This window comes from Rutidosis leptorrhynchoides, chromosome 5 (genome assembly GCF_046630445.1).
Source record: "Rutidosis leptorrhynchoides isolate AG116_Rl617_1_P2 chromosome 5, CSIRO_AGI_Rlap_v1, whole genome shotgun sequence".
Lineage (NCBI taxonomy): Eukaryota > Viridiplantae > Streptophyta > Magnoliopsida > Asterales > Asteraceae > Rutidosis > Rutidosis leptorrhynchoides.
Genome location: NC_092337.1, coordinates 193,229,939 through 193,244,907, shown reverse-complemented (window position 1 = coordinate 193,244,907; position 14,969 = coordinate 193,229,939).

Sequence of the window (14,969 nt, the reverse complement as noted above, 5' to 3'; positions counted from 1 at the left end):
GAAATCTTCCAAGCAATTGCTTTCTTATGTGATTTTAGAACTTGAATAAGTTTCGCCTTCTTATGTGGCGTAAGGTCTTTTGAGATGATTACAGGGAGTTGCGCTTCTCCTTCGAAGAATGCATACTCCAGATGTTCAGGTAACTTTTTCAATTCTAATTCCGGAGGTTCCTCGATAGATGGCTTCATTCTAGCTATTTTTGCTCTGTCTAACGAGTCATTCCTCTCTTGGAATTCTGATTCTTCGTCCTTAATAGCGGTCACTGATGCTATCTGTTCTTTGATTCTGGAAATTGTCCTTCTTAAAGCTTCTTCTTCAAAAACATCTTCTTTAGTTTCGATGATGGGTTCAGGACTCTCCGCACAGTCTTCTTTTGACTGGGGTTCCTGAAATACCGGAATGAAATCTGTTTCTTCATTCGGTCTTCTCCTTAATAGTGGTAGGGGAATTCCTTGACCTAGTGGTGCTATTTAGATAGTTTTGCCGAATAAGTTACTTTCAGAGAGGGGAGATTTATGTTGACCAGGATCTATGACTAAATGGGTGTCAAGATTTCCTTCAGGAGGTGTAAAGAACAGATCCTTAGAAATTTGATCTTGACTGCATATAGCCATGGTATCCTCTATATATTCATTGACGAGTTCTTGAAAACAATAAGTGAGATTGATATCATCCTCGCGGGGGTGGCTCATGAGTCGGTCGACATTAAATGTGACTTCTTCACTTCCAACTCTTAACTTCAATGATTTGTTGTGAACATCGATTACGGCCTTGGCAGTATTTAGGAATGGTCTGCCAAGTATGAGGGGGACCTTTATGTCTTCCTCAATATCCATAATCACAAAATCAACAGGGAATGCAAACTTATCCACTCTGACTAGGACATCCTCCGCTATCCCTCGAGGAATCTTAACTGATCTATCTGCGAGATGGATAGTCATTCTGTTTGGTCATAGGTCTTTTAATCCTAGCTTTTGGAATAATAAATAGGGCATTAGGTTTACACTGGCTCCTAAGTATGCTAAAGCATTGCTAATCTGGACATCTTGCAGGTAGCAAGGTACCATAAATCTTCCTGTATCTCCTAACTTAGGGGGAATATGTAAGATCTTGTTTGTTTAGTAGGTTGGGACACCGTCCAGAAGGGTGGGACGCCATCCCAGTGTGAAGCACTGGACGCCGTCCTGGGAGTTTGGACGCCGTCCAAATGAACTGGCGGGCCAGCTGTCTTGTTTTTAGATATTTAAATGGGTATTTTGGTAATTTCACATGGGGGCCGAATTTAAAGCCCTAGATCAGTTTTGGAGCATCATTTCCTCCATTTACAACCACCAAACCTCTTCCACTTAAATTCTAGAGAGAGAGAGAGAGCGATTCTTGTGTGAGAAAGCTCAAATCAGAGAGGAAGAAGCTTGTTTCGGGTTAGAGCTCGAGTATTAAAGTTGTTCATCTCCTCACTGGCTACATTTTGATTGTAGTGGTAAGTCTTAACCTTGATTTCCTTGTTTTAATTGTTTGAGGGTTAGGGTTTGGGTTATAGATGAACATAAAACCCATTTGTTAGCGATTTGGGGGGTTTTGGGTAAGTATGGGTCATGAGGACTCAAAGATGATTAACCTAGGGTTTTGAAATGTTAAGTTGTGTTTATGGGTCTTAAATGTTAGTAAATCACAAGCACATTTGGTGTTTAAAGTGAATGGTGTATTTGGGTTTGTTAATGACCCAAATGAGCGTGTTAACCTTGAAATGGGTCAAATGAGTCTTTGATGACCTAAGTGGGTTAATGGGTGTGAAAATGTAATAACCTTGTGTTAAAAGGTGTATTTAGACCATAATTGAAGTATTGGTAAGAGTTTGACATGATCCTGACCTAGTGTTAGAATGAATGGTGCAAATGGGTCACGTTTGCACTATGGGCCGAATGGCACTAGAATGGAGAATAAGTTGGTTGACCAACTTGAATGAATGATTGATTATATGTATAATGTAATAGGTACATTACCTTGAAGTTGCGAGCTCGGTTATCGATTCACCGAAGGCGTAAGGTGAGTGGGATAAGTATACATGTACCTATATGATGTGTTTATTTGTATGAAGGGATACGCGTTGTCCAAGTTAGTGGTATATGCGTTGTACTCTAACGAATTATAAATGGATATGCGTTGTCCAAGTTTGTGGTATATGCATTGTACTTTAACGAATTGTGAACGGATATGTGTTGTCCAAGGGTTAGTGATATATGTTGTTGTACACTAACGGTTGTTATGAACATCGATGGGAAATTCGAGTACCATTCCCTAGTATGATTGGTTAACCATGGTTGTATGAAGGTTGTATTAGCATATTTAATTATGAACTATATGCTATTGGTATTGCTAGCTTATTGTGAATTGCGGATATTGGTATATGCATAATGTTTGCATGGTTGTCTAATTGCTAGCTTGTGTGCGGTATTTTGTAAGTAATGCAAGTAAGTAGGTTATATATGTATATGTGTAACTATTGCACTCACTAAGCTTTAGCTTACCCTCTCGTTGTTTATCTTTTTAGACTCGGGCTTGGATAAAGGCAAGGGCATTCAATTGGATTAGTGGTCTCCCGCTTGTTTTGATAGGGGATACTTTTGGGTGATTAGCTTTTGAAGTTTGACCGAGATTGGGTAGCTTAACCCCAAACACCGTGCTCTAGGTGTCGTTTGAAAATTAAACTCTTATGGTTGAAACTTGTATTTTTGAACGAAAGTAGTATAAAAAAAGGGACATTGTGGGCCCGGTAATGTAAAACTTGTTTTGATGATGAAAACCTCTTAGTTTAACATATTATGTTGTGTTGTGAAAAGGTTTCCGTTTAAAAGTGTCGGGAAGCGGGATTTCCGCTCATGTATTTTGGACCCGATCAGCAGAACCTGGTAGTTCATTGGGACGCCGTCTCAAAAGGTTGGACACCGTCCAAGCCTTCTATACTGGATGCCGTCCAGAAATCTGGATGTCGTCCAGATGTACTGAGTAAGAAATTTTTTTTTGGGCACGTTTTTGAAATAACGAAGTCGGGTTGTTACAAGTGGTATCAGAGCATGGTCTAAGGGATTTAGGCGACTTGAGATAGGTGCCTAGACTTAGACTTGAATTGTGTATGCGCGTTATACAGGACTTGTAGGAGACGGGTCGGACCGGGGATTGGTTAGTGCCTAGGTTTAGGCGAGCTAACTTTGCGTTAATTGTTTTGTGTTGTGTTTATGCAATCATCAAGCGAGATGGATGTTGTACTAGAGAGTTAATGCGATGTGCTCGCGTAACAATGATTAGCTACCATTGTTACGGGTCCAAATCGTGTCAAACAAGCGATATACGATGATTGTTGAGCAAAATGGGACGGTGAGGTGAATATGTATAGGTGTCATGTCTTTTCATTCGTTGTTTAACCTATTTCCGTTTTATAGAATGAAGATGAGAAATGGACACGACACCAATGATGGAAGTACGAGTGAGGACGTTGAGTTCACGGCCAAAGTTGAGGCCATCTTTAAACATCAAAAAGCGGAGTTTCTCGAAGACGTTAAGAAGATGTTTCTAGATACGATCGACGAGCAACTAGTTAATGTGGTTAGGGAACAAGTTAAACTTGTTCTACAAGAGGATAATGTGGGGAGACGGGACTTCTTTTATAAGAATTTCAGGGACTCTCAACCTCCCACCTTCGATGGTGAATGGGACCCACTTAAGAGTGCCCGTTGGATCTCCGATATGGAGGGGGCTTTTTCGTACATGTGAATGCCCTCTCGATAAAAAGACAAGGTATGGTTGTAGCATGCTAAGAGGTGATGCTAAATTGTGGTGGGACGCGAAGATCCAACTTTATGGCGAAGAACAATGCATGGAATTCACTTGGGATGAATTCAAGAAGGAGTTTTTCGATGAATACCGAACTTCAGTCGATCTTACTAGACTCAAGGACGAGTTGCGTTCCTTGAGGCAAGGGTCGATGGATTTGAACAGTCTCAAATCTGTTTTCTTGTCAAAGACCCAATTTTGCCCGGAGTATGTCGGGAATGATAAAATGTTGAAGGAAGATTTTTACCGAATCTTGAACGATAACTATCAAGAAAGGATTAGTGTAAGTGTGGTAAAAAGCTTTAATGAATTGTTCAACGCGGCAAAGGGTTTTGAGGCGCTCATTTTGAGAAAGAGTGGCTTTACTTTCGGCAAAAGAAAGTTTGAGGTTTCGAGTCATTCGAACTTTTCAAACAAGAATAGCAAGAAGGGCTCTGAAAGCATTGGTAGTGTGAAGAGGGGATATTCCAGTGGTCACGTGGTCACTTGCTACAATTGTGGGCACAAAGGTCACATCTCTCGTGATTGCCCGAAATTATCATCTACAACCAAGCTCACTTGTTATAATTGTGGTAAAGAAGGGCACAAGAGGCCGGAATGTCCCGATTTGAATAATGACCATGTAAAGAAGTTAGAGAAGGCGGTGGGTACAGTTAGGGGTCGCAATTACTTAATGACCAATGATGAGGCCAAGCAATCCAATGAAGTCGTTCAGGTACTTTCATGGTTAACTCTAATCCGGCACAGATACTTTTTGATAGTGGTGCTAATTTGTCCTTTGTGTCTCCTCGATTTGTGCATAAGTTAAATAAACTGCTAGCTAAGTTAAGTCATCCGGTAGAAGTTGAAATAACGGACGGTAAAACGGTGCTAGGGGTTGATGTTTGTAAAAATTGTAATGTTGTTTTTGGTGCCGAAAACTTTAAAATTGATCTCATCCCGATGACTTTGGGTGATTTTGATATCGTGATTGGTATGGATTGGCTCGATCGTAATAGAGCCGATATTGCATGCCATGAAAAATCTATTCGTGTGAAAACCCCAAGTGGGGGAGAGTTAATTATTCATGGCGACAAGCGAAGAAGACTTGTGCCGATGTGTTCTTTTGCACGGGCACGTCGTTTCCTTGTTAGTGGTGGCATGGCTTTTCTTACCCATGTTGTTGATACTCGTGATGAGCCACCACCCATTCGTGAAATTCTGGTGGTGAATGAATTTGAAGACGTTTTTCCGGATAAGTTACCGGGTGTTCCGATGGAAAGACAAGTTGAATTTTGCATTGAGTTAGTTCTGGGGGCTACCCCCATTGCTAAAACTCCTTATCATTTAGCACCAACGGAAATGCAAGAGTTGTTAAATTAAACCCAAGAGTTGCTTGAAAAGGGTTTTGTTCGACCGAGTGCTTCACCATGGGGCGCTCCGGTTTTATTCGTGAAGAAGAAGGATGGTAGTATGCGGATGTGCATCGATTATCGGGAGTTGAATAAAGTGACGATCAAGAATCATTATCCATTGCCTCGGATAGTCGATTTGTTTGATCAACTCCAAGGTGCAACATATTTCTCTAAAATCGACCTACGGTCCGGCTATCACCAAATGCGAGTCCGTGAGGAAGACATCGAGAAAACGGCTTTCCAAACGCGTTAGGGGCATTTTGAATTCGTAGTTATGCCTTTTGGTCTTACGAATGCACCGGCGGCATTCATAGATCTTATGAACCGAGTGTGCCAACCTATGTTGGACAAGTCGGTAATTGTGTTCGTTGACGACATAATTGTTTATTCAAAGAGTATGAAGGAACATGAACATCATTTGCGTGGTGTGTTAATGACGTTACGGAAGGAGAAGTTGTATGCTAAGTTCTCCAAATGTGAATTTTGGCTAAGGGAAGTTCAATTCCTTGGTCATATTGTGAACAAGGATGGTATTCAAGTAGATCCGGGGAAGATAGAGACGGTGAAGAGTTGGGGACGACTGACTACGCCTACGAAAATCCGAAGTTTTCTTGGATTGGCCGGTTATTATCGTCGGTTTATCCAAGACTTTTCCAAGATTGCTTCTCCATTGACGAAATTGACGAGAAAGAACGCGAGGTTCAATTGTTAAAAGAGAAGTTGTATCAAGCTTCGGTGCTAGTTTTGCCGAAAGGGGTGGAAGACATGACGGTCTATTGTGATGCTTCTCTAAACGGGCTCGGGTGTGTTCTAATGTAAAGAGGTAAAGTCATCGCTTATGCCTCTCGACAATTAAAGGGACACGAAACAAGATATCCGACTCATGATCTTGAGTTGGTGGCAATTGTGCATGCGTTGAAAATTTGGCGTCATTACTTGTATGGTGTCAAGTGTACGATTTATTCTGATCACAAGAGCTTAAAACACCTTTTTGATCAAAGAGATTTCAACTATCGTCAACGTAGATGGATGGATGTGGTGAAAGACTATGATTGTGAAATACTTTATCATCCGGGTAAGGCGAATGTGGTCGCGGACGCGTTAAGTCGGAAGAGTCAACATCCGGCGATACGAGTAGGATCGTTACGCATGATTATTACTAACGATTTTCTTGTAAATCTTGACAAGACTCAAATTGAAGCTTTTGTTAATAATAAGCATGAGGAACGAATCGTGGGACAAACGGAGTCTATTACCTTAGGTCCGCACGGTTTGTTATCCTTTCAAGGATGAGTGTGGGTGAATAAAATGGGTGATTATTGGCGAGTGCTACTTGATGAAGCACATAAGTCAAAGTATTCCATTCACCCGAGAGCGACGAAAATGTATCTTGATTTGAGGAAAGAGTATTGGTGGCCGGGCATGAAACGTGATGTTGTTAAATATGTTGAACAATGCATTACGTGTTTGCAAGTTAAAGTGGAACACCAAAAGCCGTATGGTACGTTACAACCTTTAGAAATCCCGAAATGGAAATGGGAGCACATTACCATGGATTTCATCACAAAGTTACCTAAAACGGTGAGAACCCAATTTGATTCGATTTGGGTGATAGTTGATCGATTGACGAAAAGTGCTTTGTTTCTTCCCATTCAGGAAGTGATATCGTCTAAGACCTTGGCTAAATTGTTCATCAAGGAAGTTATATCGAGACATGGGGATCCTATATCTATTATTTCGGATCGAGATACTCGTTTTACATCTCGGTTTTGGGAAAAGTTTCATGAAGATATGGGTACACAATTGAAATTGAGCACGGCGTATCATCCTCAAACGGACGGTCAAACTGAACGTACAAATCAACCATTGAAGGATATGTTGCTGGCGTGTATTATTGAATTCAGTGGTAGTTGGGATGAGCACCTACCTTTGGTGGAATTCTCGTACAATAATAGTTATCATACTAGTATCGGGATGCCACCTTATGAGATGCTTTATGGGCGAAGCTGTCGAACCCCGATTTGTTGGGGTGAAGTGGGTCAAAGGGAAATCGGGAGTACCGATTTGGTTTTAGAGACTAATAACAAGATTGATATGATTCAGCCTCATTTGAAAAAGGAGCAAGATAGACAAAAGTCGTATGCCGACAAACGTAGGCGAATGATCGAATTCCAAGAGGGTGACATGGTGATGCTTAAGGTTTCGCCATGGAAAGGTATTATTTGATTTCGAAAACGGGGAAAGTTAGCTCCTCGGTTTATTGGCCTATTTAAAATCCTAGCTTGGGTTGGTGAAGTTGCATATCGTTTGGAATTACCCGAAGAACTTGCGGGGATCCATAATACATTTCATGTTTCCCATCTCCGTAAGTGTCTTGCGGATGATTCTTCATGGGTGTCATTAGACGAAATTGAGCTAAACAACAAGTTAGAGTATATTGAGGAGCCGGTTGCTATACTCGATGAAAAGGTGAAAAGATTGAGGAATAAGGAGATGAGAACTTTTAAAGTTCAATGGCGTCGTAGTATAGGTTCCGAGTTTACTTGGGAGCCCGAAGAGTTTGTTTTAGTATATCTTCCTGCTTGTCATTTGGCTTGGATCGCGAGGTTGCAATCCGGTTCAAGTGGGGGAGAGTTGTAAGATCCTGTTTGCTCAGTAGGTTGGGACGCCGTACAGAAGGGTGGGACGCCGTCCTAGTGTGAAGGACTGGACGCCGTCCAGGGAGTTTGGACGCCATCCAAATGAACTGGCGGGCCAGCTGTCTTGTTTTTAGATATTTAAATGGGTATTTTGGTAATTTCACATAGAGGCCGAATTTAAAGCCCTAGATCAGTTTTGGAGTATCATTTACTCCATTTACAACCACCAAACCTCTTCCACTTAAATTCTAGAGAGAGAGAGAGAGAGAGTGATTCTTGTGTGAGAAAGCTCAAATCGGAGAGGAAGAAGCTTGTTTCGGGTTAGAGCTCGAGTATTAAAGTTGTTCATCTCCTCACTGGCTACATTTTGATTGTAGTGGTAAGTCTTAACCTTGATTTCCTTGTTTTAATTGTTTGAGGGTTAGGGTTTGGGTTATAGATGAACATAAAACCCATTTGTTAGCGATTTGGGGGTTTTGGGTAAGTATGGGTCATGAGGACTCAAAGATGATTAACCTAGGGTTTTGAAATGTTAAGTTGTGTTTATGGGTCTTAAATGTTAGTAAATCACTAGCACATTTGGTGTTTAAAGTGAATGGGTGTATTTGGGTTTGTTAATGACCCAAATGAGCGTGTTAACCTTGAAATGGGTCAAATGAGTCTTTGAGGACCTAAGTGGGTTAATGGGTGTGAAAATGTAATAACCTTGTGTTAAAAGGTGTATTTAGACCATAATTGAAGTATTGGTAAGGGTTTGACATGATCCCGACCTAGTGTTAGAATGAATGGTGCAAATGGGTCACGTTTGCACTATGGGCTGAATGGCAATAGAATGGTGAATAAGTGGGTTGACCAACTTGAATGAATGACTGATTATATGTATAATGTAATAGGTACGTTACCTTGAAGTTACGAGCTCGGTTATCGATTCACCGAAGGCATAAGGTGAGTGGGATAAGTATACATGTACCTATATGATGTGTTTATTTGTATGAAGGGATATGCGTTGTCCAAGTTAGTGGTATATGCGTTGTACTCTAATGAATTATGAATGGATATGCGTTGTCCAAGTTAGTGGTATATGCGTTGTACTCTAACGAATTGTGAACGGATATGCGTTGTCTAAGTGTTAGTGATATATGTTGTTGCACACTAACGGTTGTTATGAACACCGATGGGAAATTCGAGTACCATTCCCTAATATGATTGGTTAAACATGGTTGTATGAATGTTGTATTAGCATATTTAATTATGAACTATATGCTATTGGTATTGCTAGCTTATTGTGAATTGCGGATATTGGTATATGCATAATGTTTGCATGGTTGTCGAATTGCTAGCTTGTGTGCGGTATTGTGTAAGTAATGCAAGTAAGTAGGTTATATATGTATACGTGTAACTATTGCACTCACTAAGCTTTAGCTTACCCTCTCGTTGTTTATGTTTTTAGGCTCGGGCTTGGATAAAGGCAAGGGCATTCAATTGGATTAGTGGTCTCCCGCTTGTGTTGATTGGGGATACTTTTGGGTGATTAGCTTTTGAAGTTTGACCGAGATTGGGTAGTTTAACCCCAAACACCGTGCTCTAGGTGTCGTTTGGAATTTAAACTCTTATGGTCGAAACTTTAATTTTTGAATGAAATTAGTAAAAAAACTGGACATTGTGGGCCCGGTGATGTAAAACTTGTTTTGATGATGAAAACCTCTTAGTTTAACATATTATGTTGTGTTGTGAAAAGGTTTCCGTTTAAAAGTTTCGGGAAGCGGGATTTCCGCTCATGTATTTTGGACCCGGTCATCGGAACCTAGTAGTTCATTGGGACGCCGTCCCAAAAGGTTGGACGCCGTCCAAGCCTTCTATACTGGACGCCGTCCAGAAATCTGGACGCCGTCCAGATGTACTGAGTCAGAAATTTTTTTGGCACGTTTTAGAAATAACGAAGTCGGGTTGTTACAGAATACCATGTTGTAACACTAATGAGCATTCTTTACTTAAGGGCAAGCTAACTATCTCTCTTAATCTCTCTTTGTTCGAAAGCAGTTCTTTGAAAAATTTAGCGCAGTTTGGCATTTCTACTAAAGTATCTACTAGTCGCACATTCAAATGTAAATTCTTAATAATATCCCAATACTTATTGAATTGCGCTTCATGTTTTTTCTTCCTAAGCCTACTTGGGAAAGGTATGCGGGCGCGCGGAATGATTTTTGGGGCCTTAGGAGAGATAGGTTCCGGTGGATTGACAACTGGGTCAATTGACACAGGTTCCTTATCGGAAAAATCTTGTATGAGTATGTTAATAGTTGTTTCCTTCCCACATCTAGCTAATACTAGGGCATCAAACTCACTACTCTCTAATTCAACTTTAGCGGTTAAATGTTTAAGTGTAAGTTGAAAATAGATTATTAATTCTTCAAAAATTCTTTATCAAGGTATCAAATTTGTTCTGGCATTCTATGACCTGAAGATTTATCGTGTATTGCTTTTTTCATAAATTCAACCCAAGTTTCTTTAGAGAGGGTAGCAGGTTGGTGTAGTGGGAGGAGATATTATGATCTGAGCTATTCTGCTGTTTGTGTGACCATCTAGGGTAAGGATACCTTAGATTGGTTCTAGTAGCATCGGAGTTTCTAGGAATTGATAAACTTTGAAGAGTGAGGGTGAGATCTGGTAACCTGGTTTCCAGCATTAGTACTGTATGAGCGAAGATGTCATCCTTCTCAGCAGCTTCTTTGTTCCAATCCTCCTGCTGTGCAGCTATTGTATCCAAAAGATCCCATGCTTCGTCTGCTGTTCGGGACATGAAATTGCCCTGCGAGGTCATGTGTAGGATGGACTTATCATCCTTGGTCAAACCATTGTAAAGCGTGCAGATTCTGTCATCCTAACTTAATGAATGATTTGGACATCTTTTAAGCATCACTTTTACTCTATTTCATGCTAGACACAATGACTCGTTTTCTTTTTGAGAAAAGTTGGTGATGTCATTTCTTAAACAGGTTTGCAGGGAAGGTGGATAAAATTTGTTCAAAAACTTAGTGGATAATTCTTCCCATGAGTGTATTGAATTCGGGTTAAGACCATCAAACCATGTTAAAGCGTGTGAAGACAGAGAATATTGGAAAAGGTGAAGTTTTAAAAGGTTTTTCTCGTTTTCTTCCTTCTTAAAAGAGTCAACCAGACTGGTAAATTTGTTTAAGTGAAAGTTTGGATCGTCAGTCGGTAATCCTTGAAATTTACAGACCATATTGACCAGCTTGATCATATGTGAACTGATTTCAGGAGTTCCTTCTGTTCCTAGGGTGATTGGTTCTCCTCTTTCTTCTATGCGTGATTTTTGCATAGAAGCAAGGGTGTTTTGTTGTTCCATTTTTATGATTTTCTATTTAAAAAGACTTAAAAGTAACTTTTAAAAAATATTAATTTGCTAAAAGGATCGATAATTTAATAGAAACAATTATTCCTGAAATTCGGTCGCTAACTTTATCGATATTCCAATTGATAGGATTTCTTACAAATTACTAGGTATCTAGGTGGCCAGGCCGACTACGGAGAGGCGGGATCCTTTTGGTTCCAATGTTATTGGAGACTGTTCGGAAAATCCAACAACCAAGTCCGTGTATAAATGTCTTTCTTAGACACCACCAAACAATACTTTTGTCTGCTTAAAATTCTTCTCAATCAAAATATTCGATCCCCGGCAGCGGCGCCAAAAAGATGAACCTCCTATGATATAGCCAAAACAGAAGATTTTGTTCGTGCGGTGTCATTAGGTCGCAGGCCGTCAAATTTGGTATTGCACAGAGAAGATGTCGTTTAATTTATATTTTGCGGGGCCTAAATTTACTTTTAACTTTCTAATATAGAAGGTGTAAGTTAACCTAGGGTCGTGCTTTTGAATGGTTCAACGAATTGAAGATCAAGTGGATAATTGTCTTTTATTTAAAAGATAGTAGTTGGTTTAAGCTAAAATCCTAATTGCAGAAAAATAAATAAAGTGGGAGGATGTCCGGAGTGTGCAGATCAGGGAAATGTTGACCAAGATATCAGTTTGGGTTAGGGAAAGGTAATTATGTTGATATTAAAGCTTATGATTGAAATAGTGTAGATCTGGTTGGATGAGCCAATTACACAGACCTAATTATCTCTAAACTCTCAGAGTTCTCGTTGAGCAGTGAAAAGTATGTCACGTTGTTGTATAATTGAAACGTGACAATACCTCGGAGGTTACCCTTAGTAAAGAACTAGGTTTATTAATGAGTTGAGTTCTAATCCTAACCCTCGTTATCAGTTTGGTTAACTGAATAACAACGTGCCGTGTTGATTGAACACTAATCACAAACGAAAGGAGTCCACCGGGTTAAGTTGACAAAACTTTAAATGAAAACTAACAACCATTTCATCATACTAATGAGATCAAACCAAGATAAATGTTATACAACATTAAAGTTGATATATACTGAAAGTAAAGCAGATAGAAACCTAATAGGTACCTAGATAGTTGGTATGACTTAATCCTAGGGCAACAATCAAACAAGGACGTGCAATAGGTTTGGATCATACAGTCAAGGCACTAGCTAGATCTTAACAGCTCCTAAGAGGTCTCTTTGGAATAGTCAATAGGCATACTAGGTCATTCATGTCTCAATTCCTAGGTTCTGTGTCCTAAAAGCGAAGTAAATGCCTCTCGGGAACTCTGGTCATACCGAGTTCATAGAATCTTCAGATACAGTATAACCAGGGGTCTTAATCCTATGAAGTAGCTAAGTTCATATAGGTGGACAAGTCCTGATCACAACCTAGGTTGGTCAATCCTTAAGATGCTAGCATACAAATCTATTAGACTTCCTAGTTCAGCATAATAACAATAATCGTACTAATTTAACATAATTATGCTAACCCAAACTTCTATCATGACAACATACAGATTACTTAAGCTTTCATGGTAATATCGGAAGCCATTATTAAACATAAAAGGTAAGGATACATGTTTAATACAAAAGACAAGCGTTTCGGATAAAAACCTGAAAAGGCCGAAGAAATCTGCCCGAGATCGCAGGGACTCGCAGGGATATCCTCCGGAAAATAAAAGCTAAGCTAGCTACTACTAAAAACTAACCTAAAACTTGAAAATATAAAATGAATTGTAAATTGAGTGTGTGTTGAAATGGATGGAGAAGGCCTTTTAAATAGACTTGATTTTTGCCTGCAAACGGCTGGAAGGTCGTTTGGCAGGCCGTTTGCCAAGCCAGGCCGTTTGCTTAGGCTGTTTGCTTGGGCCGTTTGGCAGGCCGCTTCCGAGCCAGGCAAGCCGTTTGACAGGCCGTTTCTGAGCCAGGCAAGCCGTTTGGCAGGCCGTTTCTGAGCCAGGCAAGCCATTTGGCAGGCCTTCTGGCAGGCCGTTTGCCTTACCTGGTCAGCCCGATTTCCTGGATCGTAACTCGTTTTCTTGTCTTTCACCATTTTCGCTCTAGATTCTTCATTTAAGCTCCGTTTTACTTGATTCTTTTTGCATCGCCTTTGTAATTACTTAATATACAAAATCAACCGACAAAGCAATTATTTTTGCGATAAAATTTGGAACTTTTTGGGTTTTGGGGCCTAATATTTGGGGTAAAAACGAAACTTTTTAGCCGATATCAACATACAAACTTTATAAGGCAGTATAATGAATTAAGAAATAATAAAAGATACATTTCTAGCATAAGAAGGCTATCTATCTCTATCTTTATCTTTCTCTTTTTCTTCATCAGATAGCTCTTCTTCTTTTACTTTCAAGGCTGCCCAGGCTTCAGGGAATAGATCAGGCAAGTCAGCTGGATCAAATACTGGAATTTGAGAAGGTAGAATGATGAGATCTCTTCTGTGTGGGCCAGCACCAATAGATTTTTTTTCTCTTAGGCTTCTGGGCCAGAACATCTTCTACTTTTACTACTGGTGCATTCCCATACTTGACTGCTTTATTAAAAAGTTCTTGTAATTCAGGTTTCAGTGAATCTTTGAGAGCACTTTTACCTTTATTAATGAAGTACTGCAGTATCTCCATCCATTCACTAAATACAAATGTTCTTAGATTAGTGTAATCTACCCCTCATAGACATCATTGTCCCTGCTGATACTGAAGGATCTTCTTGTACCTTTATGAACCTTGATGATCTTACAAGGATTAGATCTTCTGGTCATTACATCAACATACTTGCTACTAAAGAAATAATCAGATAGTTCTATTGTTCTTCAAGTCTCTATAGGAGCTTCAGTAGATACCTTCTCAGCAGATTCCAGTTTATCCAAGGCCTTTTCCTGAGCTTTGACTATGGCTTTTGCTAACTTTAAAGATGCAGCTTCTTGTTTTCTGTCAGCAGCCAATTTAGTTTTTTCTTCCCCAAGCCTCAGCCTTTCAGCATCATCCATTCTTTGCTGTTCAAGCTGAACACTTGTGAGATATTCATTAACAGTGATTTTCAGGGATTTTACTGTTGCAATCAATTACCTGCCTTCATCAGTTGTCAAGGCAGAGCAATATTGCTCTAAGTCCATATCCAGCTGCAAAGCCTCATAAAAGAGGGCTTTCTCTTCATCATTGTGGAGTCTTTGATCACTATTGTATAAGTACACACCAATATCAATGTTGAACATCATGGCATCAATGTAGAATTGCTGGTCAAGTAGATGATACAACAATTTGATATGGCATATTCTTTCTGGTATTTCTGTTGCTTTTAGTTCTAGCCGTTCAGGAACCGTGATCTCAAGCCTGTAAGCCTCTCTCTCATCTGGATTCATCTTTCTTATGTCAGGCTTTTCTTGTGCAGCTGACTCATCTTCCCAAGTAGTATGTTTATCATTTGGTTTTGGGGAAGATGGAGGATATACAAAAGGTGATTCTGCTGTGCCAGAAGGACCCACTGGTTCAAAGTCATGTTCATCCAGTGTCCTATCAAAATAAGTAAGAGTCTGTGCAGGTATTGGTGATAGTATAAAAGTTGAGCTGCCCCTACCCCAGACTGTAAAGTTAGCAGCACTAGCAGAATCGTTATCAGATTTAGATCCCAGCTCATCCTCCTTTGCTGGGTCTTCAGCTCTTGTTTCACCCAGAAGCACACTTCTG